The 27,657-nt window shown below is 44.9% G+C and overlaps 1 protein-coding gene across 9 annotated transcripts in view; it reads left to right on the forward strand.

The window, feature by feature from the left end:
- Positions 1–969: 969 nt before the first annotated feature.
- SGMS1 (sphingomyelin synthase 1) overlaps positions 970–27,657 on the forward strand; it is an 88,957-nt gene continuing 62,269 nt past the window's right edge. For 2 of the 9 annotated variants that reach the window (XM_082764955.1, XM_082764954.1), the window contains exon 1: positions 1,168–1,333. The gene's annotated coding sequence lies outside the window, so the exon portion shown is untranslated. Of the gene's footprint in view, positions 988–1,167; positions 1,334–1,602; positions 1,723–4,948; positions 5,286–23,185; positions 23,587–23,665; positions 23,789–27,657 lie in introns of those variants that run through there. The other 7 variants (XM_082764964.1, XM_082764961.1, XM_082764967.1 and 4 more) reach the window with 7 other exon arrangements.

Raw genomic sequence — 27,657 nt, forward strand, 5'->3', positions numbered from 1 at the left:
GACACCGAGTAGAGAGAAGCTGAAGGTGAGAAACAATTATCAAGACGAAAATAACAGAAACAAGTTGTTTCACCTTCCCCGGTGCATATATTACTATTTATCCAAGCTTACTGTTTATTTCGTTTGGGTAATGTCTGCAATCACTCACTGATTGCAATAAGTCATAAGGCTTTTATTGTTGTTATTATGTGCACATTTATGTGCTCAGATCAGCAAAAACTCTCTTATTGGATGCCAATATAACATGCCAGCACATCCAGTCCTCCCTTGTGTGTTTTCATTCACCCACTGCCTGGGCGAGGGGTAGCTGGATGCAGTGCTGCTCTGCTGTCTCTGTTACCTGCTGCCTAATTAATTGGACAGGTAACAAATGCCTGAAGTGCAGGAAAAGTTTCAGTCAGACCTCGCAGATCTTCCCACACCAAGGAACAAAATCCTCAGGAAGCTGGACTCAGCTCTCATGGCTAATGCACTCTAAAATGGCTTTGAGTTGCATTTTGGGTAGGAAAAATGTATTTTGCTGTTCTTTAACAAGAGGCAGATTTTGAACTGAAAGGTTTGAAATAGGATGTGTTACTAGCGTTCATGAAACTTAAGTTTAATCACCTACCTGTTTTGGACTAGACAACATACAGAGGCCCTCCCTTGCTGTGTTGTTCTGTGAATTTAAGTAAGATTGTTTAAAAACAGCTGACTTCTTCCAAGATCTTGGCGCTGGGACAACTCAGGTGAGCAGACGCCAAATAGACTGGGGAGTCAAAGGCAGACTCCAGAGGCTGCTCCAACACCAGGTGGTGCCAGGAGCAGGAAAGGTGTGCCATGCCGCGTTCACACCGGCCCTGGGGTGCCTTTCCCCTGCCAAAAGGTGCAGTTTCCCTGCAATTTCCCCTCCTCGCAGATGAAGGCGCAGGCAGCAGCCGGCTGGCCTCACGCGTCCCAGGATGGGGATTTCCTGCACGCTCAGCTGCTCGGAACAAGCCGCGTCGGGTACCTGACTTTTATTTTTACAGCTACACGTTCTCGGGAAGCTCTGAGGCGGCTTATTTTGAGAAAAGCAGCGATTTTCCGTGCTAAAGGCAGACACAGCCCCCAGCGGGACCGAGCAAGAGGCTCCCAGCCTCGGAGCTCCCCCCACCCCACCCCCGGCCCGCACAAGATGGCGGCGGGGAGGTGACAGGGCTCTTACGTGAGGCCCTGCCCCGCCCGCTCTGCCCACCGCCGCCGCCCGGGACACGGAGCCGCCGCCGCCGCCCAAAGGACCCGCCCGGCAGGCGGCCGAGCTGCGCCGAGCCGAGCCCAGCTGAGCCCAGCGCCGGAGGCACGGCGCCGTCCGGTGAGCAGCGAGCCGCGGGGCCGGGAGCAGGCCCGGGGGCGGCGGCGGCGGCGGCGGCGGCGGCGGCGGCGGCGGCGGCGGGGACGGGAGCGCGGCCGAGTGGCGCAGCGGGGCTGGGCCCTCAATCCGTAGGGAGCCGAGCCCCTCCCCCCCCCAGCCCCGTGAGGTGCTGGTGAAAAGCAGCTGCCCCCCCCTCCCCGGAAGGCTCAGAGGGCAGCCGGGGCTAGGTGTGGGGCTGAGGGGAGCCCGGTGTCCCTGCGCCCGGTGGTGTGAGGTGGCTGAGCGGGGTGGGGGCCCCAGGCAGCGAGCCCGAGGTGCGGGTAGTGCTGCCCGGGGGGCTTCGGCGAGGCAGAGCAGGAGAGGCCTCGCCTTCCTCCGTGCCTTGACAGGTGAACGCAGCATAGCTGGTTTGCTGGAGAAATTGCTCACCGATGTGGTTTTTTTGGCCTGTGATGTGTGTGGCTGTCTTTACGCGTTGCTGCTGCGTGCCTGCTGGAGGCCCGGTTGTGATCGGGGTTTCTAATTTGTGCTGTTTTGTGCGTAACCTCATTAAAGCAGGCCTTGTCGCCTTCAGGGTCTCTCGCTGTAAATACGCAAGGTGAGGGTGGGAGGGGAGAGAGAAGAGTGCTGTTTGTGCAGACGGAGCTCTGCCTTGCAGAAGAGAATGGTTTGTGCCAGCTTTCTTGCTGGTTTGTGAGCCGGTGTGAATGATGGCCTTGGCGGTTCGAGTCACTGGAAGGTCTGCTGTTGATGTCAGTGGGTTTGGGCTTGGCTGCGTTTGTTTGCTTTAGGAATGGGTTTTTGGATTGAAGTAATGCACGTTGCTGTTTCGTTTCAGATCATAGTTGGGTGGGGGTTGAAATTGCTTCAGCTTTGTGAAGGTGTTTAGAGTTTGGAAAGAGAATGCAGTTGGCCCTCATTGGTGGCAGATGAAAGATAAATGCTAGTTTTAAAATAATAAGAAAATCACTCTACATCCAGAGAGGTTGCCTTGATTTTTCTGGGTTTGTGTATGTAGAGCAGTATTAAATTTAGCTCAGAAGTCTTCAAACTGTGATTTGTGTAACTGTGATTCCCAAATCATTTGTCACGCTTCTTTTGGCTTCCGTGTATCAGCCTAGAGACAATATGTCTCCCTGGGTATAATTAGTTTTTAATGAGAGCTTGCGACAATTATCTGAGTGCTTCAGTTTATTAAATTTACAATTTTTAGGACTGGCAGGTATTTGTGAATACTGTTTGACTACTCGGTGTTAACGGTACCCTTAAAAGGTACAGACTTCTTAATAATACCTTCTATATGCCAGTTCTCCATGCGTGTCATTGCTTCTCTAAATGCTCCTCACACTTCAACAGGTGTTGCTTTTAATTACATAATTACTGAGTTCTCTTTAACTGGACATGGTGAGAAGGAATACATATCTAATCGCTGCCAGTGACTTAAAAGTTCTTACTCTGTTCTGGTCATTGCTGCTCTGTGTTGTTCAACACCGGGTGATTGGCATGTGCAATGTACGTGTGGTGTGGGACTTGCTTGGATTTGACAGCAATTTTAGTCTGGCTATAAGGAATAGTTGCCCCAACTACAAAGCCTTTAATTCAGCAACTGCATATCCTGTAAAATGCTCAGACAGAAGTGATCCAGAAGCTGCTTCTCCCATGTGTCAGGTGGAGCCTGTTTGGAGTAAGGGGAAAAAAAAATCCAAACACACAAAAACCAGCAAACAACAGTGGCCCACACTGGGCAGGGAGGATTTTTAAGGCTTCACACTGAGGTAAGTTCAAGCTGCTCTGCTTGAGATGGAGCAGAGCGCCTGAATGCTATTTCAGTTGTAATTCATGTGCAGCGTATCAGAACCAACCACAGGTAAGAAAAAGTGCTCTGAAGTAGAGGTGAGAACAAACGAGCTCAAAGCCCCGAGTTGTGAGGATTTTTTGAGACTCGACCTCATGACCTGAGCTCCCATGTACTGGCAGAGTTTTCCAAAGGATTTTGGTGTCCTTGGAAGTATTTTGCATCCAGGAAAGCAGAATGCGGATAGGGGCAGGCAGCCCTCCAAAGGCTGCTGTTCTGCATGGCTTCTGTGCTGTGGATTAGAGACTCTCTCTTTTAATACAGCTTTCATTCCCAAAGTGAGCAGGTTCATTAAACTTAATGATTAGAGTCTTTCCCCCTTACTCTCCCCCTGCCCTCCCCTGAAAGGCTGGGGGAGATGCAGAAAACACTGAGGAAAGCGTGAAATCTTCTGTTGTATGTTTTTTTTGTGATGCTTTCATCCTAGATATGTTTTTGAGAATAAGTGTTTAGCAGAGGCAATAATGGGTGCAATAATTATGCTTTATTTTTGTTGTTAAAAATAATACCCATCCTAATGAGCTACCAGGTGTAACTAGTTTCCCTGTGCTGCATATAGTTCATTATAACGTAAGTGAATAAATACCTGAAAAGCATCTTCACTAACCATAGGTTTTATTTGTGCAAATATCCATGGTTTTAAACAACAACAAAAATCATCCTCTTAACCATGCCTCCAAAGCTGTTCTCTTCTGTCTGCTTCATTCTGAGGCTCTCGGAAGGTAGCTTGCTTTGTTTACATAAAGTTCAACACAAAGCATGTTAAGCATGTTGCTGCTTGGGAAAAAAAAAAAAAAGGAATCCTGATGTCTTATGGCTTGCTGTTTTTCTTGTTTGTTTTTAAGAATGGCTGTGTGAAAACTAGCAGCTTTCTGCTCAACCTGGTGAGATGCAGGTGTGCTCCGGGAAAGCCAGTCAGCAGTGTTCCTTGGGAGCGCTCATCGGACTGGCTTCATCCGGCACAACGCACGGCGCTGCATCCTTGCTGTGCAGCCCTGAAACGTTGCATCCCGGGAGCATCGGTCTGCGGAACCAGCAGCAATGGCAGGAGAGGTTGCAATCCCCTCTGAAGAACTGAAGCAGCATTAACTTAGGTGTGCTGCAGCGACAGCCCAGCACGGCTTGGAAGGAGGTCTTGCTGAATAAAGCAGCTGCTTTTCCTTGTTGCTCTTGGGTCGTATGGAGATGATGCCGGGCAGTGCGTCTGGAGAGAAGAGCTTTGGCAGCCATGGTTTAAGAAGAATTTTTTAAGCTCTCTTCCTGCCTTACGCAGCCTACACCCCTAATTTCCTTGTGAGAAAAAGGAGCATCGTGTTTTGGAGTCGTACAGTTTTCCTTACTGGCCCATTAGTGTGTTAGCTTAGCTTTGCATGTGTTGAATGCCGTTAAATGTCACTTGCAAATTTAACGTTGGGAGTGCTGAGATTTGTGCTAATTGAATTGACAGCCTTATACTTGGATTTGTTAAAGTGGCAGGTTGAGGCAATTGAAATGCTTTAATGGGAAAGTATGTAAGTGTTTGCAAATCTGCTATTGTGAGTGAGTCTACCACGGCGTTTGGCTAGATCAAAGGGAGACCCTGAACAGACATCAGGTTTTGAGGGGGCTTTACTCTCATTCTCTCTTTTTTTAATGTTGATGTGGTGACAGCTGGCAAAATCCGGTATGATGAGTCTTCATGCTTGGTATCTTTTCAGGGTCACTGTTGTGACCTAAGTTAACCTTAAATACTTATGCAAAAATGTTAGCAAATATCAGGCCTTCTTCACTTAAAATTACGTTTCACCATCTCCTGCAGCCGTCGTTCTGGGTACTAATGGAGAATGGTTGTTATGAGGGCTGTTGGTCTTCACACTCTATTGTGCTTTTTAAAATTGTTTTATGGTATTTTTTTAATGCAGGAGCAGGTTTTCTCTCAGTGTTACATCTGAAGGCTTTTTTTTTTTTTTTTTTTTGTAGAGGGCAGTCTGCACAGAAGCTCTGGGCTTTAACTTTTTTTTTTTTTTTTTAATTCTTGACCTTAGCAAAATAACCAAGGATTAAATAGATGTAGAAAGAGCTCTCACTGCCTACAGAAGACTCTTCATTTTTTGTAAGGTAAGGTGTTAAAATTATTACCTTTGATTGAAAAGGAGTCATAAAAATTGTTTACTAGCTTTTCCTAGTAGCATAAATCTGTGCCTCCCTAGATAGCACAGTGCTTTTAAGAAGTTTGTCTTGGAACGATTCCATAAAATCTCTTGATACCATACTTTGACCTCCTGCCACTGAGCTGGCATTTCATATGGTCTGGCATGAGTTCTGCCACTTTCAAGTAAAAATTTACCATGCATTGAAAAGCTCGACTCTGCAGCCAAGCACTGTGCTAAGCTATAAAAACTCTGTTTGTATGCAGAATAGATTTTTGCTTGCTGGGAAGGCGTGGGTAACACTTCAGTAGCTGCACAGGAATGGCTTTGCATCTACATGCAAGTGCAGTAGCTCCATCCAAGCTGAGCTGTAGCTTCTCTTCTGCTCCGACGTCTGTGGTTTGTCTTCATTGTGTCACTGCTGCTTTGCATAGAGTTTTTTTGTAGTCAAATAATATTGCTCTGGAAGGAAAACTTTGTTAGGAAAGTTAATGAAAAGTATTTGAAAGATTTTAAATCCTTCCATTTGGACGATGAAAAAGACCTTGAGAGTGCATTGAGCATGATCGCTGCAAAGATACATGCATGGGTAAGTGAGTGGCGTGCAGCTCCCAGCACATGCCTGGCTGGTGGTGCTTCAAAGTGCCTGGGCTTTGGCTGGGCTCAGAGACTTAAAAAAATAAACAGGGTCCAGAGCACATTTATCACATGTAGATTATTTGCATTCTGATACTTAGTTCAGAATTTGGTTGGAAACGCTTGCAGGAGTGTCTGTGCTGAGAAGGCACAGACCTGTGTAGTCCCATGTCTTGTCTCCAAGCATATATCGTGTTCTTGAGAGGGGATGCCAGGGTGTAGCAGCACTGAAGTGTAAGTGGCTACGATGGTACGCAAGAAGAAGACAATGACTGGAGGGTTTAGGCTGGGGGGAGACTTCTGGGAGTCCCTCGGCTGACCTCCTGCTCAGAGCAAGATGATCTTCAGAGGTACATCAGGTTTTCAAGGCCCTTGTCCAGCTGGGTTTTGAAGTGTCCAAGGATGGAGATCCGTCAACATAAGAACCGAAGGTGGGACCTGGGGAGAGGGCAAGCTCCATGCCCCATGGAGACTGTTCACCCTGCTGGCCTCACTTGGTGTTTCTCAGCACCTACGTGGGGTGGGAGTGGAGGAGAGGGAAGGACCGAAGCTACGGCTGATGGTCAGGGTGCAGACGTGCCGGTTTTATGCAGCGGAAGCTGTGGTTGCCTGTTTTGCTCTCTGTGCCTGTTGGACTGAGCTGATGCTTTCAATGAGCTTCCTGTTACTCCTTAAGGATCTTCTGAGTGGTGCTGGTTAACTCCATTCATTGCACAAGCGAATCGACTGGCATCATTTTATAACTGCCTGTGAGGAGCTTCCTTTGCCATTTTGTTGAGTGGCTGCCAATCTTTAAAATCCTTCTGTGATTCTTCCCATTAGACCTTCTTCTTTGCTAATATCGCACAAAGTACTCACGATGTTAAATGTAGATTGGTTGTGTTAACTTTGTAATCCCTCGTACAGTAGTAATACTGCTTTATACTCTGCATTTGTAGCTGGACATGAACAAATGTTCAAAACACTTGTCTGCAGAACTGTCTATCAGCTTCCTAGTTTTGGATTTTATTTGTTAACAATCTGGGAATCTTGAGTCCATGTCCACAACCATTTTTCATCTTATCATGGTTATAGCCTGAAAGCAGAATATGTACTAAAAAAATTGTAAGAAATCGCTGTTTCTTCAAGCAATTCCACCGTAATAGCTACATGTTGGCATTCAGCCTGTAAAATGTGATGCCATGCTCCTAAATTCATTATCTCTGTTTATTTGCAGATTGGATAATAACCCAGTCAGTTTTAGGCCCTTCTGACAGGAACTGTGCAAAAACTGCGGCAGGGACAATGCTTTGCCTGCCTTCACTGAGCAGTGATCTCGGGGTGGCTGGGTATGTGGATGTGTGGTCCCACAAATACACCTTGCTCCTTTCTGAATGTCAGAAAAGGCAGCCATGTCTTGTAGTTCTGGTTACTGGTGTAGTTGGTGCACACGGTTCAGTCCCATCCTCTGCATGAGCTTGTGTGCAAATGTTATTGTTGAGACTTTGCCTAATTGTGTAGCATCTGTTGCGCACACCAGTGCTAATAAGAACTTTCAGAAGGATCCTAGTTCATTTACTGCAAATTCTCATTTAAGAATCCATGAAAATCTTTCTGGTGTTAGTGACATGTGAACCAACTACATATGCAGGCGAACTGCTTGAATTTCCTAGAGCCGCAAGCGCAAGGGAGGCTGTTTTTCACTCTGATCCTTATCAGTTTTCTGACCCTTGCCAGTGAACCTGCTTTTAGGTTTGGAGCCTGCAGATTCAACTCCCAGAAAGCAGCAGCTAGCGTATGTACATCTGTTCAAAGTGGGCTTTCTGTTACAATTTCCCTCATGGCTATAGTAGAGCCAATCCAATTTTCCTTCTATTCCTCTCCCCAGTTTATGATGTTAAAGGGTGTCCCAGGAGTTTTTGGAGAAAAGATGAGATCAGAGCCCCTCTGCCAGAGCTGCAGGAACCGTGAAGTCCCTGGGAAGGGGCCTGGTGCTGGGGTAGAAGCAGAGGAGCAGCGCACAGAGGGCAGAGCACAGAAGTGCTTCTGCAGGCAAAATGACGCTGGAAGTTTGTGGTCCTGGTTCTAGAACTGTGCAATTGAAATATTACCACCACTGCACTGGTGCCATAGCAGTCTTGGCTGGCCCAGCTTCTAGGAGTGGGGTTCAGCACCTGTAAAGCTTAGCAGTTTTGGTAAAGAGTGTGTCTGAATGTATGCTTGCTTGCCTTTGTGCATCCTCAACGCCCAGTTATGCAATCAGTCAATGATTTAGGGTCAGCGCTTGCAGGCACAAGGGGTTCAGGTGTGCAGCTGCCTATAATGCTTGCACCCCATTGTCTTTGTTCCTAATGTTAGTAATAGGAAAAGATGCAAAACAAACTACAGCTATAGTGAAGGAAAAGGCCAGTTATCTCCAAAGGCGCTACAGAGTGAAACAGTTCAAAGTGAGAAACTTGATATTTTATTTCTGTGATTTACATTTGCAGGGTGAAGGCAGCACTGTTTCTCCCATGGTAGTCTGAAGTGAGACGTCTACTTAGACAAGTGCTTAAGTTAACTCTGCAGGGAAAAGGAAAGCTGGTTCCTTAGCTGGAGACTGACTTGGGTGCTTGCAGGGCTGTGAACTTGATTTATTTTTTTCCAATTTAACTACTGATATGAAATATGCATGCAGTAATTCAGCATGTCTTTAAGCATGGCATTTAGTAGAATTATTTTCAGTGTGACGTTGTAAGTGTTCCCGTATTAAACCTGCTGGTTATGGTGCTGCTTGTTATCAAAGTCGGTGTTACTTGGTGCAAGCCTCCAAAATGAGGCTCAAGTGTAAGCTTCCTCACTGCTGGGGACCCAGTGTGTTATTTGGGGCTTCTGATCAGGTGAGAAGGGAAGGGGCAACGTATTTAAACAGCTGCCTTTGCTCTTTGATCAGCCTGCTGCCACCAGGTCTTTATGAATTGTGTACGTGCTCAGAATATAGGAATATTATTCTGGCAAGTGTTGTCAAACTTGGATTCTCTTTTCACAGTGATACGCAATTTATTTCCTAGAAATTTCAGTGGGAGCATTAAAATGTGTCTGTAGATTGTTTGTGCTAACTGGTAATATTTGCAGTTGATCTAAGTGTAAACTGGGGACTGGTTTTTGAATGCCTCAATGCAGAGGAGAAAGCCTGTCTTGGTAAGGTCAGTATCAGAAATGCAGGTTCTTTTTTCACGGTGTAATTTATATCCAGTTATGTTGAGAACAAGTCACTTTGTTTCTCATTTTCCCTAATTAAGCTGCGCTTGCAACGTGTCAATTCGTAACCATAGGTACAAAGATCCAGAGCTACATCTGATTAGAGCAGAATCTGCTCAGGCTTTTAGGACTTCTTGCAAGCAGCAGCACAGCAGCTAAGCCTATTACAGTAACCCCTTTGGTTGTGCCGTGCAAGTTGTTTCTCAGCCTTCTCCCTGTTGGGTTGCTCGGCAAACAGGTTAGGAGGGCCATGAGCACTTGATGGGGTTTTCTGGCTTCCAGGGGATGCAGGAGGATGTTCGTCTGCAGCTGCTGCACCTCTAGCAGGCAAAATACGTCAGCATGAAGAGCTACAAGCGAGAGAGGATCCTCTTCCTGCTTGGAAGAGCAGGAGAGCATCCTGTCCCTCCCAAGGAGGTGGTCCAGCAAGTGAGGAGCATTAGCAGTTCCTTGGCAGGCGTGCAGGCTTGCAGATGGTTTTCCAGAGGGGTGGAACACATTCCTGCTCCTGACCCTGAGGTGTCTAGTTTGGGGCCTGTAGCTAGGGGATGGTGAATCTGAAAACCATGCTTTTGCCAGATCCAAGATTGTTGCACAATCTGTGGTAAAGGTGGCTTCTGCAGAAAAGTTGTGTTACTACTGATATTTCTAAGGACCCAGTTCCTGCTGTCATGTGAATTTATTTCTTATGCTAGTGACTGAAGACGGACAACTCCAAAAACACATCCTGTAACATGGAGTGATGGGTTTAAATTCACTGGACTTCTAAACAGAAATGGGCAGAAACAGACATTTTCAAAGGTGTTATGATGTGGTTCTGATGTATAAAGTGCATGTGGTTCTGATGTATAAAGTGCACGTGAGCACTTTTTGGCATTAGGATACTGTTATCCCTTTTGAACAAGGTGTTGTGAAGAGACTTTGGGAGGGTCTCCAGTCCATGTGGGGGAAGGTCTTTTCTACTGGTGTGACCCCTTGCTCCAAATGATAAGGCTTCCCTGAGGTCCCAGCAGCGCTTGATCCCTTAGTGGGAGATGTAGCTTGAGTTTCCTGCTCTTTTGTTTACGTTTATAAGGGAATAAAAATATATGCTCTGCTCAAATTTGCAAATACATTGCTGGAGCTCTTTTTATTTATTTTTTTCCCCTGCCAATCTATCAATTTGCAACTTTCCTAAATCATTTTTGAAAATAATTCCTAAATCATTAAGACTGGAAGAGGCTGTTTGGTGTTAACGGAAAAGTTGAGCAATGGACGTATTACAGAATAGTGGTGTAAATGCCAAAGCAATGTTTTCACTGTTGACAAACTTGTTTGGAAAATATTAATTCCTCACCTCTGTGTTGAAGTAGCTTTTAGTCTCACAGCTCTTGGTATTTGTAACAGGAGCAGACCACAGCAGGTAATTCCCTCTTCTTCCTCAGCCTAGTGCTTCGGTTTCTGCAGGGAACTGTTACCTGTCACAAACCACAGCCTGGTAACTGGATGCAACATCAAACTTCACCATAGCAACTGTCAGAAGGAAAAAGGAACACAGGCTTCATTGAAATACTAAAAGCATGGTGAAACTCTCCAAAACAAAGTGCAAAACCATTGCGGTTGCAGAGGGGATAGCAGGGAATAACAGATGAGACACCAGGGAGAGGGAATTGCTCATGCAGTTCAAAGCTAGGCTGATCATACTTCTGGCTTTGTGGCCTGAGGCTTTTAAAATACCTCTCATGTTGGCTTGTTGGCTTCAGGTTTTGCATGGGGAAGACTTTCAGATCTCTTCTTTGGTCAAATTAAACCAGCACCTTAACCTCATATTTTGAAGTTATACCTTTTCTAGTAGGAATTTCTAAATGAATAAAGATTATTGTTTCTCTCCAGTCTGCAAGGTAACCACCTCTTACCATTGATTTAATTGCAAGAGGAGTGGTGAGCAAATCCTTTCCAATGCTAGAAGAAACAAGGCTAAAAAGCAATTGATGTAACCTGGTGGGGGTGTGGTACAGATTATTATTTTTTTTTTCCCCCAAGTTGATACCTTTTAGGTCAAGGCAGAGGATTGATAACTTCAGGTTACTGAAACAAGTTGGTGCTGCACACTATGAGAATCAGTGAAAGCAGATATAACTTTTCTGCCTAGAAGTCTTGAATCCTTTTATTTATTGCTTTGTTAGAGCTAAACTGTGCTTAGTTTGTTGCAGATGAATTTGAGTTGCCTGATTTGTGGAGAAGATGTTGTGCTACCCTCCAGAAGTGATAATCCCTACTATTCCTCCCACCCCCCAACAGTTCGCCTATCCCTTGTTAAAGCCCGTGTTAAGCCCGGTTAAGAAGCACTTTTACCGAGGTTTAGGTACCACTTGCATCAGACAATGGATGTATATTGATTTTAAACGCAGAATAATTGTTGCCCATCAGCCACCCATAAAGCTGCTCTGTGGACTAATTGAAGTATGAGTGTGCTCAGCACTAGGTCATTCTATCAAGCATCCTGTTGTAACTTTGCCTTTTGCTTGCAGTGAATCATTGACTGGGGATTTGCTGCCCTCAGTGCACAAGGTGCCTTCTGTCAGGAGGATTGCTGCTGCACTGCTGTGTTGTACAGGCGCAAGGGAATAACCCCCTCTCAGCACTCTGTACCCCAGCACCCACAGAACAGCACGGTTTGTGAAAGCTGGGAGCAGGCTGTGCCTCAGCCTGATTGCTGAGCCCCTGTGCAGGCCCCACTGAGGAACTCCTTGCACTCAGAGAAAAAGGATGTATTGAATTACTGTGTCATTACCTGCATCATGCTGCTCTGACGAACTAATCCATCTTCCATTTTCCTCCTACCTCCCATCAATACCTATGGCACCAAAATAATTAGCCAAAAGCAACATGAAAGACCATTTTAGTGTAATACCAGATATGCTGTCTCACTTCAGCTCCTTCAACACCACAGCTTTCAGTACGTAAGAGAGACTTGAGAAGTGCTTGGTAAGCTTTTTTTTTTTTTTTTTTCTTTTTTTTAAAGAGCCCTGTGAAAGAGGGGAGGAAGGGACTGCAGATGGCTCTGCATGTCCTGGGTCTGCAGCCCTTCTTCACCAGTTGTCTGAGCTGGAAGTTAGCTCTCTGTCAAGAGAAGCTGCTTCAGGAAAGCACGTGCTTGATACTGGCCAATTCTTTTTTCCTCAGCTTTACATTTCTTCCTTAGGCAGGCCTTGCTGTCCAAGTCTCACTGTATAGCTCTGGTGCTTTGATACATAGCTGGGGTGTACACTCGCAGTGACAGGTGAAGAAAGCCCCTTAGGTGTAGGGAGCATGGTGTGTAAGAGGAGACCAGGCCAGTCCTGGGGAGTGGCTTTGCCCACATGTCTATACACACACACTTAAAACAGAGGTTGGGGCTGTATTATGTGCTCCCCCCCTTTCTTTGACTCTTGGATTCTTCCCAGAGCTGTGTCTCGTTACTGACTGTGCAATTTCTAGTTATAAAAGGGCTTTGCTTACTTCCAAATTCTTATACCGTGGGCTTCCTTGCTCAGAAGTCACTTGCCCAAGCTCCCTCCCTTCTTTTCCATCCCCAGCCCAGCCTGTTTAATAATTACTGTGTTCAGCAAGAGGCAGAAAAGTAGCATTTGATCTAGTTTGTGAGGGTGGTGTCAGGCTCTTTTTAAGCACTGTGTGACTGCAAGGAAGCTATGTGTGAAAGTGACATCGATGTGACAGTATAAATCTTGTGGCTGTGACTCCAAAATTGCTGAATATGATTTGAAGGTGTAGCTAATGCAGCTACATGTGAAATGAAAGCATCTCATTGGGATTTTTGAATATGCTGTCAGCTGCTGTGCCTATGCCCATCCTTTCTTTACCTCCTGCTTCAGGTGTTATAACCTGAAAATAAAATGTGTTGTACAGAGGAGCGGGAAACAGGGTAGCAAGCCAGATTTCAGTGTCCGTACCCTCGTATCAGCATTTGCATGGTGCGGAGAGATTCCTTCTGGTCAGTGAAATGTGCTTGGTCAGAGTGGTGCAGACAGTTCATCACACTGCAGAGACTGAGCTCTTCCATGCTTTGCCCTATAATTAATTCAGATGCCAAATTTAAAACAAAAATAAAGGGGGGGGGGAGTGATTTGGAGAAAATGTAAGGTTCGCACAGTTTCTCTGAGGGGAGTATAACCTTTGTAAATCTCTGGAAATTAAGGGAATAAATTTATTTTCCATTCCTTATTCTGCAGCGATGTGAAAAGGTCTCTTGTGAGGTGCTGATGTACTCCTGTGCCACTGACTGAAATCCAGTCCTGACAGGTCCATGGCAACAGGAAGTTTGTCTGTTAGACAGGAGACTTCGTCAGACCAACCAGAGATACCTGTCTTCTGGTGGATACCATGCCATTTTACAGTCTTTGGAGGCTACGTGGAAAAATTTAAGTGGAAAGGGAAACTGACGGTTGCTTCTATGTTCCAGGTTCTTTGTTCACATTAATTCTGACATGCAAATCCAACAGTACGAGGTACCCTGTTGTGTTGCTCTTTATACTGACTCACAGTGAAGGCTGAAACCTCTGTTTTTACTTTGTCATGCTTAAGAGGGTTGCTGATGCACGGGCGGTTTGCATGTCTACCTAGATTTGTTTCAGCATTAGGCTTTCTCTCCCATTGGAGTGTAAAGTATGTCTCCGGAGAAAGAAAAAGCAGGGCTCTCTTATTTTTGAAGATTGCAGGGGTCTGGTGAACCCTGGAGGTGCTGTGTGGTCCTTTTGGTATGGGAGAGCCTGCCTGTCTAACCCTCCCAACCACTGTAGGTTGTAGGTGGAGTACAGATTTTGCACAATTTACTGATTTATTTATTTTTTGTGCACCTTGGGAAATACTGCAGATGTTTTTGCCTGTTGCACTTAAGCAAACCATCTGATTTGGTACTTAATATGCCTTGTCTTTAACCATTTTTTCCCCTGGTGTAAGAAAAAGACAGTGCAGTCTGCTTTTACTGTTATGTGGTGATTGTGATTGCTCTTGGTCTTGTGATGTGTTAAATCTGAAAGCAATAATGTATTCGGGCTTTTTACAGCAAGACTAAAATTACTCCTTAAGTTTTGACCGAAGCTGAGTTTTCATGTAAAAGCTGTGGTTATTTCTGCTTGTTAGGGCCAGGGGTCTCACCAGGGACCCACAATTGACTTGCAAGGTTTTGATTAAGCTCTCGAGCATAGTCTAGTATTCTCATACTTAAGTGTTGCAAAGGCCAGTCCTGAAAAAGTATCCTTTGTATTTGTTGGGCTGAAGTTAATCTTGTGGAGGGAAAGCACCAGCTGACCAAAGTTTATCGCAACCTTTTTTCTTGTTTGCTGCCTTTTTTTTTTTTTTTTTTTTTTTTGTATACTTCATTGTCTTGGTTTCACTTCTTGCACTTCCTAGTTGCCTGAGGTCTCTGACCACACGGGGCAAACCCTAGTTTTAAGGCGGTTTGAGCAAGGTCTTAGCTGTGAAGGTTAAGGCGTTATTTGGTAACCTGCAAGGAACTGGTGTACTAAACTGTATGGCTTGTTTTTCCGCACATTCATTTGTGGTAATGTCAATCTGCTGTTTTACTGTTGTAGTGCTGCATGGGATCTGCTAGCATTTTTTATCTTAATTATGTACAAGTCTGTAGTATAATCTTGCTGTAAACCTGAGTATGGTGAAGTTAGCAGAAGAGCAGAAACGTTTCAGTACCTGCCAGATCACTTTCTTAAGAGTTAACTTTTTTTTTTTTTCTGTTTATATATGGTGGATTCTACATTTGTAACATAGTTTAAGATAAGTCTGTTGATTAACGAGGCTGCTGAAGGAAGTGATGAACTGGTGCAGACCCAGCCTGTGGCTGGGAATTCCTTGGCAGAGGCAAACAGCAAAACCACAGCCCAAGTAAAGCTCAGTAATGATTTGATACAGAAGAATGCATGGGCCATCTGCCTGCTGCAGGGCCAGTGGGGTTGCTGCAGGTAAAACTTTGTCCTTTTTTTTTTCTTTCATTTTTTTCCTTTAAACTTGGTATCTTGGTCTTAGCATGAGGGTACAGCACATCTGACTTATCCTTTGCTCCTATCCTAAAACAGGGATTGAGAATCAAGTGTATGAAGGGCATCTCTTTAAGTGAGAAGAGCTTTGAGCTGAAAACAGATGTTTTCTTGCTGCTTTTGACCTATAATAGTTTTAATGTTCCTGTCTTCTGGTTTTGGAACCTGGGGATAATTAAATGGAGTCATGTGGTATTGTGTGTTGTGTTTGAAAGTCTGACCTGTCAACTGTCATGCTTTTGTCTCTGGTGATGGATGTGCTTAATTCCTCGTCTTAAATTACCACCCAAATAGGATGCTTGGGGAGAGTTTTATTTTTAAGGTTGGTATGAACACTGTCAGACTTCATTGCTGGTAGATGATCTGCTGGCTATCTAGATTTCACTGCTGCAAATTAAACTTGGGACCAAGCTGCGGGGAAACTCCTTATACTTTATACTTCATATTATTCTGGTTTTCCAGAGCCACTTACTGGCGAAGATGCCATAATTACTGGCTTAATCTGCAGTACCATAAAGGTTTTCCTTCTGATTGTTATGTTGATCTGCTCCAAACAAAGTGAGCAAGAGTGCAACGGCATCCTTGCTTTGACTTTTGCTTCTCTCTTCTTGGTGTAGCATTTTTTTTTTTCCATCCTCCTTTGTTATTAAGTGTTACACTTTGCTTTTGGTTTGTTGTAATTTTATTTTTGCAAAATAGATTTTCGCAGCTAGAAAGCCTCAAGGAAAAAAGTTCCTGGTAATATCTGTAGGAGTTGTATCTCTTTCCTGTGCAAATACTGAAATCTAAATCTCGCTTTAATATCTCTTGGAGCTAAAATATTTTTGGATAAACAAAGCATTTCACATACTGAATAAACCGCTTACAGGCAGCCTTTGCCCTCAGACTGGAATGCAGCCACCGTGAATGTTGCAGCACGAACAAGGGACTCTGGCATAGTTGCGGGCCAGGAGTGGGATGCAGTGTGAGATACAAATGTGAATTTTGATCAGAGTATCACAATCCAAGCCATTTTTATTTGAAAAACTACTGGCATCCATAACCAGATTCGTATTTTATGAAATGTTTCACATTTTTTCTTCCAAAATTGTTACTGAATATTGCTATGTATTAACTAGGAGCAGTTAGACTATGAAATGTGTTTATAAAGTGTATCTTAGGAGTGCTGTGCCTGCTCAGGTTCCACTATGGACAAAACAGGCCAGAAGCGATAGCAGACACGGTTGGTAAGTGGATCTGGTGTGTACAGTTCAGCACCAAACTGGAGATAGCAGCTGTGCATTCATGAAAATCAGTTCTGCCACTGCTAGCCCTTCAGAATCCTAGTACGGCATCTTAGGAATGGCAGAGGAGGCTGTTCAGATGAAGTCTGTTTCTGTTTAATTGTTCTTCTGGAGGAAGTTCACGTTCCTGCTCTCTGCTGTTTTGTGGGAAGAAAGGTTTTCTCAAACATCTCCTGTGTGTTGTTACAGAGGGGAAGAGTGTCCTCAACGTGTGGGTTGTAACCTGGTTTCTGCTTACCAGAGAACCCAGGGAGGTAAACTGACACCTTGTGACAACTTAAAGATTAGGTAGTGGTGTGAACTTACCTGCTTGTGTCTGTAAGTAGACAGGAAGCCAGAAATGGGGATTTCTTCCCACCCTATCCATGTGGGAGTTAGGAAGTGGCAGTAACTGGAGTCCTGGGCAGCGAGCGATGGCACGTAGGCTCCCCATCGATGCAGCGACAGATGTGTCAGAGCCCGTGCCAGGTAATGTTGTGGGCAGAGTTTAAATGGGATCAAGGGGAGGCTGAACAAATATTTGGATGAAACCCCTGAGGGTTGCTAAATGCAGGCTTGGGAAACTCCCGGAGCTGAAAATAGTCAAAGGCTCAGCCTTGTCTGAGACAGGGAGCGCTGTTTAGTTGCCTTGGTTGAACAGGTACAGCAGAACAGCTGTGAGGTTTTGTTGCACAGGGACATCATGAGAGTAAAAGCACTGAAGCTTGGGTGACTGGATTCAAGGGTAGTGATAGAGGAGGTAAATGCCAAACATGGTATTCTCCTGGAGAAGCTGGCAGCCTGTGGCTTGGATAGGTTTGCTGTTAAACGCTGGCTGGACAGCTGGGCCCAAAGAGTGGTGGTGGATGGAGTAAAATCCAGCTGGATGCCGGTCACCAGTGGTGTTCCCCAGGGGTCGGTGTCGGGGACCTTCCTCTTTAATATCTTTACTGATAACTTGGGTGAGGGAATTGAGTGCACTCTCAGTAAGTTTGCAGATGACACCAAGTTGGGGGGGATGTGTTGAGAGGGTAGGGAGGCCATGCAGGGGGACCTGGACAGGATGGGTCAATGGGCAGAGGCCAAGGGGATGACGTTCAACATGGCTAAATGCTGGGTCCTGCACTTTGGTCACAACAACCCCATGCAGTGCTACAGGCTTGGGGCAGGGTGGCTGGAAAGCTGTGCAGAGGAAAAGGACCTGGGGGTGTTGGTCGACGCTTGCCTGAACGTGTGCCAGCAATGTGCCCAGGTGACCAAGAAGGCCAACGGCATCCTGGCGTGTGTCAGGAATAGTGCAGCCAGCAGGACCAGGGAGGTGATTGTCCTCCTGTACTCTGCTCTGGTGAGGCCACACCTCGAGTACCGTGTTCAGCTTTGGGCCCCTCACTACAAGGACACTGAGGCCCTGGAGTGCGTCCAGAGAACTATGAAGCTGGTGAAGGGCCTGGCCCACAAGTCCTGTGAGGAGCGGCTGAGGGCACTGGGGGTGTTTGGTCTGGAGAAGAGGAGGCTCAGGGGAGACCTCATTGCTCTCTCCAGGTACCTGAAAGAGAGGTGTGGGGAGCTGTGGGTCGGCCTCTTCTCACAGGTAACTAGTGATAGGACTGGAGGGAATGGCCTCAAGTTGCACCAGGGGAGGTTCAGGTTGGGAATTACAAGACATTTCTTAGAGAGAGGCATTAGGCATTGGAATGGGTTGCCAAGGGAGGTGGTGGAGTCACCGTCCCTGGGGGTGTTTAAGGTTGGACCTGGTGCTTGGGGACATGGTTTAGTGGCTGACATCGGTGGTAGAGGGATGGTTGGACCAGATGATTTTGGAGGTCTTTTCCCACATTAATGATTCTATGATTTTATAAAATTCCTTGGTGCTTGATGCAGCATCAAAGGGAGTCTCTGCAGAAAGCAGTCCCAGAGGTCAGATACACAGGCTTCAGCCTGCAGGGGCTGTGAGAATGATACTTCGGTGATTTTTTCCAAGCTGGAGATCTCTCAGATGGGAACAACTCAGGAGGAAGAGTCCACTGATCTACCCCAGCTGTCCTGCTACATACCCCTATGTCTTTCTGCCTGGGAAAACCATTGGTACCCACTGATACTTCTGGAATTTACTGCGCTTTGCACAAGCGCACCGTGTCCTCAGAGGAGCAGCAAGCTCTGTGATGCCGAGCAGCTGACAAAGTGCACATTCAGTTATCAGCAGAGGATCATGTTCCAGAAAGCAAATCTGAACTAGCACTTTTAACCCTGCTGGAGCTGAAAACCCATGCAACAGATCTGTTTTTGTGCTACAGTTGTTTCCCTTAACCTCTCCAGGTTGCACAGTCTGTAACTGAGCTCATCTCTTTGCTCATGATCTGTGCGTAACCATAATGACAAAGTTTCCCCTTGTGTCCGTGCTGTCATTGCCACTACTCTGCAGGAACCACTTTGTCCAACTTCACTAAGTCTTACACTTGCAGTAATTGTTATCAGATTAAAACCTGAAAAATGTAGGTGTGAGAAACACAATTTCTCAGCTCTCCAGTGAGTGAATGGTGCAGCTCCTTTTGCCAAACCAGTTATTCTGATTTCTATCTTTATTAAAAACAGAATAAAACACCCCAAGTATTAAACAGTAGGTGTTGTCACAAAGTCCAAAGAAACATTGAGGTCTTCTGTTCTTTGGAGAGAAAACTGATGCCCTGTTTTTAATGCTCTCCATTTTTAAATACGCTAGCAAGGTTGACACCTGTTCACCTGTTGTTTCAAAGAACCTGTGAATTGAAGAGCTAAGTTTGAAGTGGCATGGTTTGTTTCTGAGTCAACAGATAACTTGATAGGAAGGCTTTTGGGTGTGAAGTTGTGTGTTTAGATACAGTGTAATTTCTGATGCATGAAGTTGCTTTCAGGTGGAGGTGAACCATTTGTCTCCATCCCCTTTGCAGAAGCATGTAAGCCATGCTTGTTGTGGGGTCTTCATCTTGCAACCCATTCTCCTCCAGCTCCTAGAATGGAAAGTGATCCAAATGAGATGCCAAACACTGGCTCAGTGGGTAAAAATAAGCAATATGATTCAAAGTAGTGGTCACCAGCGACAGAAGATGGGGAAGTTCCAGTCCTGTTATTGTCTCTTCCAAGAGCAGCAGCAAGGTCTGTAGCTCCGGTCATGCCCTGCGTGCCTTATTGCTGGAACGTTTGCCTGGTGACCTCTCAAGGTATGTTACACAACAGGTTGTGGAATGAAGTGAATGTTTGTGATTTCCTAGGAGTTGTGGGAGAAGAGGCATGTGACCTTTTTTTGAGTACGTTTACTGATCTCAAGTTGAGGGAACCCTTGAGGAATTTGCCAGTTTTCAAAGAGCATGAGTTTTGGAAGCTGATGTTGCAGCAGACAGTATGGCATTCAAAAAGCTGTTATAACAGCGTCCCTTACAATACTTATCAAAGGTGAGACTTTCAAGAAAATCCTTCTAATATATCTCTGTGTATATGAGTGTGTGCACGTGTATCTATACACATATGCATGAGTTAATAGTGGAAATGGTCTTCCAAATACTGATCCAGGAAATGCCGTCTAACTAAATAATTAGACCTTGGATTTTTATAACCTGAGGTCATTATCTAGACAGATCCAATCTGAATAAACCACTGACTATTCTGAAGGTTACCTGACTATGAGTTAGTTGCTTCTTTTTCTTAGTGTTTTTCAACTTAGTAATAACTTGCTGTATTAGCACTAATTTTAGTTTTGTCATTTCCAAGTATTTTCAGGTTAATCTAGGAAACTTGGAGCATCCCACCCTGGGGGGTCTGTTGAAAATGCCAGTATGTACCAAGGTGCTTCTCATTGTTTCCTGCTGGTGTGGAATTTCCATGTGTTCCTGGGGCTGCTAGTACCCTAAATGATGAAGAGGCTCCAGAAACGTCAGGGATTGATTTGTGGAGCAGTGTGTCCTGTAAGGTGCTGTTTGGAAGGTAGAGCAAGAAACTGGGGAGGTGGCCTGAGGGGGGAGTGTTGTTTCTGGGAACAGTGGAAGAGACCATGTCACCTGAACAGGGTAGATACTTGTTGCATATTCGTCATTTAGATCTTGTCTGATGTGACCTAAAAGTAAATCTAGCCAACAGGTAAGTGGGACTTTGGGTCTGGTTGTTTTTTGCTGGAGGTTGGCTTCCTCCCTTATGACAGCTACTGTGTCTGGTGTAGCTATTCAGGAAAGGACTTGAGCATTTTGACTTTGTAACTTGTGCTCATGCAGTCCTTTTGGACATTCTTAAAAATTGTGCTTTGCCTTTTTTGCAACATAAACTGGAAAGGAAGGCTTGGTGTGTTATGTTGGCTGGTTTTATTCAGGTTAGTGAGGTTGGTGCACAGCTGCATTAGATGTGAAGATGGGCACAGTTATGTACTTCCATAAAAGTACAGAATGATTTAATAGTGAAGGAAGCGCTTGCTGCAAGCAGTATCTTTCATGTTGTCAGTGAAGTCTTTTGAGCTTCCTCCCTTCAGTTTTGCTCACAGCAGTCTGCTAGGGGGCTCAGGCCCTGGAAGAACTAAAAGGTAATCCTGTGGCTAAATCATGCTGCTTTGCATAACTGTCACCCTTGGTCATAATACCAACAGTGTTCTTGGGGCTGTGGGACGCCAGGGCTGACTTCTTTCTGTGCATTGGCATGCTGTAGGGGATGTTTTGGGGGTTCCTCCCTTAATGCTTCACCAGTCACCAACCAACAATGCAGTGTGTGGCAGTGGGAAATTGCCTCTAAATCTTCTGAATGGAAATGAGAGCCAAAATATTTTGCCTTTTACAAACAGAGACAGAAGAGTAAAGTGGATGTTAGCCTAAAATACAGCAGCAAAAGCTGAAGGAGGGAGGAAAAAATCAGTGTTTGGACAAGGGTTCCTGCACTGCAGGTCTGTGTACTTCAACTGCTTTAAGATCACTTCTTATGTACCCTTTCACTGGGGAGTGAATGCTAGGTTAGGATTACCCATATGATTTTATTGTCCCTGCGGAAAGGGTGTAGAGGCGAACTACTGTAAGTTAAGAGCCCTTTGCAAAACAGTTCAATTATTAACATGCCTTCAGAGGTGTGTTATGTGAGCATCACAAATTTTATTGGCTTCCTGTGTTCAAAGAACTAACTGTGAGCAGGATTACAGTGATATCTTAGATGCTGGTTAAAACGTTCTCTCAAAACCCCTGACATTGTCTTCTAATCAATTTAACGTTTTAATCAACAAGCATACACAGTGGTGAACTTGGCACAAGTGACCTATTCAGGCAGGACTTCTCCCGGTGTATTTTAAGGAGTACTTCAGCATGTCTGAGAAATGAGAAGCAAACACACCAGGGAAATGTGGAAATAGGCCTGTACTCCTGTGCTAGGGTGTAAAAGGAAAATGCTGCTGTAATCACCAAGGTGCCTTTTCTGAGGAACAGTTGGTAGCCAGTTAATCCTGCTTTTGCAGCCATGCCTGATTCTTACTGTTTATGTCGGATAAGAAGGCAAGAGGACAGCCCACTCCTGCTCTCTTTGCAGCGCCTCTGCTTGCGTATGCATGTTAAGTGGGAGGGAGACAAGGAGAATCCCCACCTCCAAAACTTTGTGTGTGCTTTGAGAGAGACGTTTCTACTTCTTTGACTTGGAAAGTGGCCCTCGGTGCTTAGATTTGGACACACATTCACCAAAATCCTAGTGACAGTCAATGCCCTTACAGTTCTGCATGGGTGATTAAGATGGTAGCATTCATTTGAGAACACATTTGAGCATCAGTGAAAGAAATGACAGGCTCTTTCTGGAAATCCTGTGGGTTCTGCAAGCTGTAGTCTGTTTAAATGCATTTGTTACAGGTGCAGCTTCAACTCAGCCTGTCCTCAGCTTGGGGTGGGTGGATGTGCATGCATGCACATGCAGGTTATGATGGATTGGGTCAGAGGATTGGAAATGCTGCACGATACACCATGAATAAGCTAGAGCTGCTCTGCGGGGTGTTGCAGAGGGCTCTGGACAGGTACTTCTTGCCCATCCTGTGATGTGGAGAACACGACTGGCTGGCATCTTCAGGAACCGATAGCATCAAAACCATCAGAAATGCTTTTTAGCTGATGCTTCTGTGTCAAAGAAACGTTCAAGGTATTAAAAACAAGTGGTATCACAGAGTTGAATGCTGTCATCTTGTGTGCTAAAACAGAAGCGTGCTTCTCTTGTGCCATGATGCCTTGCTACTGCTGAACAGCTCCAGGAATGGAGCTCCTTGGTAGATCCTTTGGGCTCTGCCTTGCTGGGTGTGTTGGTGTCTGCGCACCAGCCTGCACCCCATTGCCTCTTGGATCTTGGTATGGAGTCCAGGAGCTTCCAGCAGGGACACAGGCAGTGTTGTGGCAGCTGATGGGCGGCTTTGGGGCATTGGCAGGGATGAGTGCCTGAGAGCACTCTGACGTGTTTGGGAGGGTGGCTGTTGTCAGGAGATAAGAGTGCGGTTACTCACCAGAACAGGGCCTTCCCCCTTTATCTCCCTTACTGGAGACTGGTGGGTGTTTGTGGGGTGGGTGGCAAGCATAAGCTGTGGCCTGAGCAGTCCTGCCTGCTGCTGCTGGCCCTAGCATGTGGCTGTGCACGAGGCTGGTGTCTGCAGAGCAGTTGGAGGGGATGGAGAGAAGCCTGTCACCATCGTGCCGCCCCTGGTGGATTTTGTTTAAGTGCATTTCAATTTTATGTTTTATCTTCGCTTCTGTGTGACTGCTTTCTCTATTGTAAAGCTATCTTGAAGACCCGGAGAAAAGGCTTTTGTCCCTCCCCCTGCATCAACTTGCTTGTTATCTCTTTTGATGCCTGGATCAGAGCCTGGGTGACTTTACCATCTCCTGCCAGAGAGAGTTTTGGGAAGGCTGCCGCGCACAGTAGCGGAGCTGCTCTCCGTGTGATGCCACAAAGTAGGAGCAGAAGCACTCCAGCCCCCCTCCAGATCCAACAAATGCTGCTATAGGCCTCGTATGGACACAGGGTTCATCTGTGTTTCTGTGACTTTTGGGAAACGCTGTCTTTGAAGTGCAGCTGCCTAGGTTAGCACAGTGCTTTACAACATATTCCAACTACTGGTAGATCTTGAGGCAATCTTCACGTTATAGTCACGGTAATGCTTTTAATAGGAGGCTATGTGATAGCACTGCTTTCTTAACACATAATAATAATTATATATATATTTTTTATAGTGACTCTTATGACTACGTGAGCAGCAGCCAGCAGCAGGTCTTCTGGGCTTTGACTCTCATAGTCACAGTGAGCTTCTAACCCAATGAACCAAGTTCTCTGGGTAGGAAGGCAATTTCAAGTAAGTAAGTGAATTTTGTGTTGTTAAGGACTTGTGTTTTGGAGCAGTGCGCTTCTTAATAAGTTATTTATTGTAAGCTGATGTTATATGCGACCTGAATTTGGATTAATTCTTGTTTTGGATTTGCACTGGCAGGTATCCATTTCTGCTTTGGTTTAATCATTTTTCGTGTGTGTGCCAACGGCAGCCTTCAGCACTGGCAGTCTGTGGTCCTCGCTTGTGTATTTGTAACGTCTGATTTAATGTCCTCCAGCTGCATGGCAGTGTTTCATTTGGCACCTGTGCTGCCTGGTTGCTTTAAGGGAGGCTTTCATTCAATGACATAGCTTACTAGCAAATATATAATGATTCACTACATTTTATGTTAGCTTAGACACTAAGTGCTAGCCTGGTGCTTTCTCTCCATTCAAGAAAACAGTCCAACTCCAGCACTAAACTGTACAATCTTAGAGAGTCAGCTGAAGGATGTGTTAGATTGGTTCTTTTTTCCTTCCAGTTCAGAATAACTGAGAACAAAACTTCAGAGGATACAGTTGTGTATAAATACTACAAAAAGACTACATATAAGGAAATTTTTGCCCTTCTGGCTGTTAAAGCCTGTGATATACAGGGTAGACGGCCAGACTGGTGGTTGGAATGCCTGGTTTCTGTTCCCAGTTTTGGCTTTGACGTAGATGAATGACCTGCAAAGGAAAAATAAATTGGGCGTGTGCCCTTTTTTTGTTGCTTGTAGTTGTGTTTTGTTTTGTTTTTCTTTCAGTAATCCTTTGAAGCTGTGCAAGGATTTGCTGAGAGGTATCATTTAAGATTCTTTCATGGTTTTGTTGGGTTTGATCTCTGTAGAAAGGCCCGTGACTAATGTAAGAGCTACAGAGGGAGGTATCGTAAGAACTGGAAAATAAAAGCAGGAACTATTGAGCATAGACATTTTTGAGGAAAAAAAAGATGTATTTTAAACAGTCATTTGTTTGTGTGCAACCCTAGTGACTAGCATATTGAATGAAACAAGTTTTTGGTGCCCTCAGCTCTTAGTTGGAAAAGCTGCTTCCTTTTTCTCTAGATGCTCTTGAAAATCGGTGAGACTAAACTGGCTGGTCCTGCATGGCCTCAGTGACAGAGCAGAAGAGCAACTCTTGTGGTTCTGCCTAATCCGGTTGTAATTCTTCCTGTGGGTGCCCCAAGCAAACTTGTTTTTAGAAAAATTGGTTTTAGCACCTTTCCTGCAGAGGTCCCAGTGCTGTGCACCTCTAAATCTCAAGTGTCGTGCACTAAAGTATTAAATAGTGCTTCCACAGATAGTGTAGGAAATAGTGTCAGTGAACAGAAATAATGAGAAAAATACTGTGACTAAAAATCAGCAATGCTAAAATTGAGAAACTTTATTTATTTTTTTGCTGCATGTAATACTAATTACTTTGGGCACAGGTTAGTTTTGGAGTTGCTGCTTTCTGAAAGCTGACATCTATTTGACAGTTGTTCTAGACCAGAAATTTGAGACCGTTTTCATCAGAGTCCTGAAACCTTTCCGTTTCCCCAAACGTATAAATACTGAGAGTGGAAGACACCTTTACCCCAGGCAGCAGAAGCTCCCCTCACTGTATTGATTCACCTTTTATTTCCTCTGGGTTCAATGCACAGATGCTATGAATAATGTAGTCATCTACTTCTTGAGTTAAATGCAGATTAAATAGGGGTTGAATATTATTACTGCACATACAGTGCAAGAGATGTGAGGTTGATTTGTTCCTGCTAAAAGAGAAAGGTTCAAACCAGGCACTGTTGGGCACGTGGCACAACTTTGTGATTTATGTTGAGAAATTACTCGCAGATGCATTGGTATCTTTGACTTCTGTGTGATTTGTGTACTTGTCTCAGTATATGACAGTGGATGCTCCAAACTCAGAGGGTCACAAAGTACCTGTTGCTGAAATCTAGGGGTCTAATATGGCAGAATAACAAGATTCTGCTGGCTCTTCAATGATGTTTATTTTGTGAATCGGTCATAAAAACAACCCTGTCCTCAACTGTTAGCTTTGCAGAACTTGAGCCTTAAAATAATCCAGGAAGCCTTTTGTTACATAAACATAACTCATCCTTCAGCTTGGTGCTATACTTGCTTGCTGCATATGCTTTAAAATTTAAACTGTGGCGTCTTGGAAGCAGAAACCCTCCCAAATTTTTATGTAGCACTTCATGTTCTGACCGTAGCAGCCCTCTCCACGTGGAGAGCAAAGCAAATGATTGCTGCATCATCAGTGTAACAGTGACTGTTGAAAGCAGATATTGTGCCGTGTAAAGCACTTTTGTGGCTGGAACTGAACTTCTCTTGATGATTCTTGTTTAAACTTACTGCTAACAGGTATGCTTATACCTACCGTATTTAATTCCACAGGAGTAGACCTTCCAGGTATGTGGTATCTTTCTGTAAATATTGCTTCTACCAAGCAACTTGGGCAAAAAAAGAAAAAAAAAAAAAAAAGGAAGTGTATGAATATGGCGAGGGATTGGAATAGTTAAAATTAAATTCCAGTGCAGACTACATGGTGGTTTAACAGCCATGGGATTTTCAGCCATTAGATTTCCCAATTAAATGAGCAACAGTTGGCTAGAACAGGTGCTCTAAAAGAAAAAAAAAAAAAAGTGAAATGTCAAATGCATGGGAGATAATCTCCATTAAAAGTGCTGTCTGTGGTTTCTGGGTGTTGTCTTGCACACGTAAGAGCACCTTGGGGAAAACTATTAATCACGTAACTGACTGCAAATTTAGGGGTTTTGTGGCATTGACTTCTTAAGTGATTACTTTGCTGCCAGGGATGACTGAGCTTGAAGCTGCCGATGAGTCTGGAGGTGATCCAAAATGAAAGGTTTAACTGAGCTTTGGAGCAGGTATTTTGTGCCCTTCACCTGGTTTGTTCGAGTTGATCCGATTTGACTCTGGTATCTTCCCTAGCCTTTGCTACTTATTTAATATGTCTGGTTCTCAGCAAGTGGGTACCACAAAGCAGGTTGCTGTCAATAGTTCGTGTTGTTTCCCCATTTGTTTTCCCTTAAACACAGAGCTTGGGAAAGGCAAAAGGTGCAACAGCAGGAAGTGACTGCTGCTTATGGAAACAGGCTGTACCTGCCCAGGGTACTCCTTAATCCAGAGAATGAATCGTCCTTCTTGAGATTGTTTGTCAACTGCGTTAGTTGTTTGACAACTGCGTTGTCAACTTTGTCCTGGGGCATTGCTCTGAGGTTGATTCACAGCTTATAGAAAAGAGAAAATGAGCTTTACGTTATGCTGTGGATCTTCTGCTGGTGCTCCTCCTGGCTTTGGCTGAACCATTGCTACTGATCAGTTCCCACGTATATACCTGAGCCTTTGGTTGGGCTTGGCCACTGCCTGGCTCCTTCCAAGTGCCTGAGCATCTACCTGGCACACCTGGGGGTGGGGCAGGACTCTAGGCAAGCACTGAAGCTCCTCATAGCCCCAGCCGTGCTCTGCTTGAGGAGCAAATGTCTGTACATGCAGGCTCTGTCTGAAGGGCATTTAGTGCAATGAAGTACAGCACAGCTTTTTTGCAACTTTTTTCACTTCCTTTGGAGGCTGAGCATACGCTCAGGGCTGCTCCCTGTGGCTCTTCCTCCATCTCTTAGCATGCAGATGAAATTCCAACTATTATGTTACTAACAGCCTAGTGCAAATGTTATTTTGTGCTGAAGCTGTTCTGGAAATGGTTCAAAATGTGTTGTTTACATCTTGCCGGTCTCTAATTGTGCTTTGCTCCCTGGCTGCGAGTTAGAAATGTAAAGACTAAGCACGTTTGGCTTGCAGTTTGGAGTGATACTCTGCATTTATATCTGGTCTCTTTGATTTCAGAAAACTTGCAT

Source organism: Aythya marila (genome assembly GCF_965140915.1).
Source record: "Aythya marila genome assembly, chromosome: 7".
Taxonomy (NCBI): Eukaryota; Metazoa; Chordata; class Aves; order Anseriformes; family Anatidae; genus Aythya; species Aythya marila.